Raw genomic sequence first — 5255 nt, forward strand, 5'->3', positions numbered from 1 at the left:
TGTCAGAGCGTTGGTAACTTTGAAGAGATTGATGCAAAGAATTACTGCATGTGACATTAAGGACCATTACATTACAAGGGAAAGTACAAATTGGCTGGACAATTACCCAAAACATCAATGATAATATATATTAAAACAATAGACAACAAAATTCTAAACTGGCATTTAAAAACCTGAAATCATCATCAAGCAGTGTCAGAGATTAAGACAAATCAAAAATACCAAAAGAGCGCAACAGTTTTGCAATACTGTGTTTGTTCATCATGTAAAATGAGATGCAACAGTGCTGGGGAATAAAACAATGGATCTTTTCATTGTTTTCTAAAATTATTTTTTATAATGGGTTTGATTTCTTAATGTTTGAATTCATTTTACTATTTCAAATTTGATGTGTTAGACATATATTTATATCTGCAGTAACACCTTGTTACACAGTGTCACTAGACCTTTAAGCCTGTCTGCAGCCTCTTGTATTGTGGATGTTCACAAGCTCTTGAATCCATCACTGCTTTCTGTCAGTGGTAACAAATTTGCTGCTCTTTTCCGACTGTCCGGTCATTAGTTGACATTCTGGTGCAGGGGTACCAGGATCTCTGAGGTTCTCAAACTGCTGCGAAATGTTGAAATGACAAAATAATAACAACATCTGTCTTGTGTCCAGCAGTATTGACATAACATTACAGGTACCAAATTGTTTGTGTTGTGAAGTGTGTCTCGGAGATACCTCAAGATTATGACTCTTAAAGCTCCAGACTGTGTCAGGGTTTCCAAGATTTGATGGCTGATGGTTGGCTGGCAGACAAATATGTAATGGTGTAACTGGATTCGACTGTGGACATATGTGCAGACAATATCATGTTTGTTTTTATTTTAGTATATAGGCTATTCATGAATACAAGTGTGTGTGTGTGTGTGTGTGTGTGTGTGTGTGTGTGTGTGTGTAGCATGTGTAGTTTTTATAATTTAATAAGGAAGCATACCTTTAAAGTGAAAATATATGTGTTGATATTTGATTCGTCTGCAAGAATGTTATTTAAAAATACCATAACGGCTCCAACTCAGACTGTGAGACTGCAGCAGAGTAGAGACTATACTCCCAGTTAAAAGTTGTAAAAAATCCTGCTGTTTACCTATACAGTGTCTCCTTACCGCCTTCCAAACATGGACAACTGGACCAAGAGATATCTAAACCTCTCTCCCAAACAGCAATTGTCAAATCATAGCTTAACAACTGGAACTAGGCAGGTCTGCCATGCTTTGGATTTCTTAGTGGTGTACATTGGGTGGTAAGAGTGGTATTGGCACATATAATGTTTAAAGGGGATGTCTTTTCATTTAGCCAAAACCTTACAAAAGTGTAAGGGGTGAATTAAATTGTGTGTTTATGTGCTCTAATGTAGGCTGCAAATGTTATCATGTTCGGCTAACTAGCTCACTAGTTACAGCAGTTATCTAACCTAACATTACTTCCAAGGCCAAGGAGGAACAGGGTTTTTTTTTTGTGACGTTAAAAGTGAAACATACTGTTTGAAAATACAAACATAAAACTATGAATCAAACCTCTGCTTTGCTTGCCCAATATTTAAACCAAGCAAGCAAAGAGGGTTATGCTTGAACTCGCTAGCTCGTCAGTGATAGTTGTCCTTTCTGCTCTCATACTTTATCTACCTATGTCTAAAATCAAGAACCCATTGTTTAAAAAACACCTAAAAATTTCAAGTGGTAAACCTGCCACCATTATCATTGTAAACTGCAAATGTGCATATGTGCGAGAAAGGAAAAATTGACAGGTGTAGCAACAGTAAGTAAGATGGGTGGGGCAGGGGCTTAGCAAGTGATCAATTATCACAACACAAAAGCAGGAAAAACATTTATCCTACACAAGATATTGTATCGAAATAGGCAACTGGATCATTTAATCTCTTGATTCATCTAAAATAATTCAAAAGAGAAGAAAATGATCACCATTTAGTTGATCCGGTGATAACCCAATGGAATATGTGTCACAAGTAGACATTACTTTGTTTTAAGGGGATATAATATGACTGTACTGTTTGCAGTTTACTCACGTCTCCATGATTTCTTACATCCAAGTTTAAACATTTAGAAAGTTAGCCCTCGCTGCCATTTGTAGATGTGAACGTGCAAAGCTGCCAAGTGTAGCTTCAGTCAGTTGAGACTGCCCCTAAGTGCAAAGGTTTCATTCCCTTCCAAAACTGAAATATGTGAACTCTCCATCTCAAATATACATTTTGAAATTATTCACATTTCTACCTGCTCTCAAAGGTCAACATTCACGTCTTATTCAACGAGTATTTACTGACCTTGTCACCTATTTTGTATTGTGTGTGGACAAATGAATTAAGATTCAAGGGCCTCGGTAATGGAAAAGTGTTTTAATTTCCCCCTGACATTAAGGTGTTGTGCCTCATAGGCATGTGGTGGCACATTACTCGACGACTGCTCTCTGGCTTTGCCATTGCCCCCCATGTTCCACTTAAACACTTCAATCACAGCAAAAGATCAAAGGAGCTGTTAAACTAATCAAGTGGAGACACAAGAGATGAAACTCTCTCTGTAGTCAGTGTGTTTCCTATTAGCACACTCCTTCTCTCGCTTACTCCCCTGCTATAACCCTATTAACGAACACTGTAAATTCAAGGAGGAGGTGTGCTGGCTCAATTGTCTGCAACATATATAGAGCAAACAATGATCCTAAACAAATGGGCGTGTATCCTCTATGAGCTGCATTATTAAACAAGGTGTTAGAATCACCTTGGGAGTGTTCTACCTCCACAGTGCTTAACGATAGGGAACAACCATTTCACCATCATCCTCTGCACCAGACTCACACTACCATGTACTACCTGTATAATATTACATATAATGTACTTATAGCAATTATTGGTGACATATCCATTAAAATAGACTGTATTTAGTTCTGCAACAACCAGTGGTTACATCCGCAATAGGCAAAGCCATAGGCAATAATGGGCAAAATGAAATGAAAAAATCTGACAGTAATACATTCATAGAATTCTGATCTATATCTGTTCTCAGACAGCAAGCTTAACAAGTTGCATAATGAAGGATTTCCTCTGTAAAGTAACCAACTGTAAAAAGACCCAAACTGAATTTGAAGCTGTGTGGTTTCATAATAAACCACTTTGAGGTTGAAGGACAGTCTATAGAGGTCCTTAAGAGTCCATACTCCAGCTTAATAACACCCCGGCACAGACCCTCTGCCACTTTTCACTAGCTCTCAAAAGGCTGCCATATTGGATAATAAGTTGTTATCAAGCAGCTGAAAAAGAGGTAGGTCTTGGAGAAAAAGGTCAGGGGGTCAGCTCCCTTTTATTTTCTCCACGAAGGAAACAATCTCAGAGATCTAACACATCTCATTTGCTGTTAATTCAAAAAAAATAAGTTGTTAGAGGTTTTACGCACAGAATGTCTCAAAACAATGACAAAAAAACCCAAACATTTGCAACCTTAATACAAGCAAACTATAAACTAGATTCAGGTTCAGTAATTCATATAAACTCAGGAGCAAAAGCAGGAGACATGCTTTGTATATATCACCGATGCTGCAGGCCATTGCTCTTGTGCACAGGAGTACAGGATGGCATCTTTGAACATTGTACTCTTTTTTTAAGGCTTCACCAAGCCCAGATTTATCATTTGTTTCAAGTGTGACCTATATACTCATATCCTGTGCCAGTGTAAGAATTCATTTTGGTTTAATGCAAAAAAGTAATGTACTGGAAAAAAGGTTAATTTGACAGGTCTTTACATTTTCAATCACTAATTAAGTAGTTTCATTTAGGATCCTAAATAAAGCAAACAATCAGTGAATATATGCTACTGCAGAAATAAACATCTGCAGCAGAACTGAAATGAAGCAATTAATGGTGAAAGACAGAAACTCATTAGTTTAATGGGGAAATTATAAAATAGAAAAGTGCCTAGGGTGTTTTTTTATGCCATTGTCCATTTGTTTATTTTTACTGATGATAAATGTGGCTGCATTAATAATATGACCATATATCTTTTATTTTCCGTAGGTTTCTTAACTCCGCAATCATAATTGCAACATTTGTTCTATTATTGAATGGTGTCCGGATGAGATTAATGCGTTCATGAAACATTCAAAAAATCAGCTAAATATTGCATGTCTAGCTTTGAGAGGAAGGCCTTTCAGGACACTGCCGTCCATCCTAAGATAGGGAAGACTGAGAACAACAATTAAAAGCAAAAAAGTACATAGAAGAAGGAGAAGTTTCGATCTGATTACAGAGGAGGGAAAGCAGCTCCTGACAAGGCACATAAAATCTTTGGAGCCATGCTTTGAGTCTCCTTCTACCAGTCCTTTCACAAGGAAGTTAATGATGCTGGCAAGAAGATGAATCACCTCAGACAGCACACAGAGCAGCTCTGACAAGTGAGCACCGGCGAGTCTGACACCTGCAAGTACCAGAAGAAAGACTAATAGTCATGTCAGCTGCTACCTGTAGAGTTGAGCTATGTCTGTCTGTGCTGAAAGAAACTGTCCCTCGATTGCAGGTGAAAAGCCTGAGGGATATGGCTGGCTGGACTTTAAGACACATAAAGTCGTAATAGGCCAGTGAGAAGAAATGTTGTGTGACAGATTTTTAAAAGTAGTTTTAGGAAATGAATTTGTGTTGTGTATACTGTATTCAGCAAAATTACTTATTATTACTTATTTATTAGCTTTAACACAAAGTTTGGCAACAATAAAGGCAAGCAGCTGAACTCTCTCCTAGCCCGGACCCTGTTCTGAAGATTCCCCATATTTGTACTGCTGAAAAAAGGTAAAGCTATGTTTTGTGCATATGTTTTAGTATAATGAATGATAGATTGGTATACATACTGTCCCTCATTACAAACAAGTATACAACCCACAGAACTTCCTTACACACCTTATTATACAGGGATTTCTAGAGAAGATTCAGTGTAGTGGAGATTACTAAAGACAGATTTTAGCTTCTTAGTATACAAAGTATGTAAGGCTGAATATTCTGGAAAAGTCCATAAATTCATTACCAAAGAAGGCTACAATATTTCCATGTGATGTCATTATGCAGGGATAAAAATGATGGCATCTTGGATTTTAATGTTTCAGTCAGTGAAAGCATCTTACAGATTTGGTAGAGTGTTGAAAGAACCAGATAGGCCGCCAAAATAAACAGTGCTGTCAAATGGTGTGAAAAAGTGTTTCCAACTTTACTTAAGGG

This window comes from Micropterus dolomieu, linkage group LG07 (assembly GCF_021292245.1).
Source record: "Micropterus dolomieu isolate WLL.071019.BEF.003 ecotype Adirondacks linkage group LG07, ASM2129224v1, whole genome shotgun sequence".
NCBI classification, from domain to species: Eukaryota; Metazoa; Chordata; class Actinopteri; order Centrarchiformes; family Centrarchidae; genus Micropterus; species Micropterus dolomieu.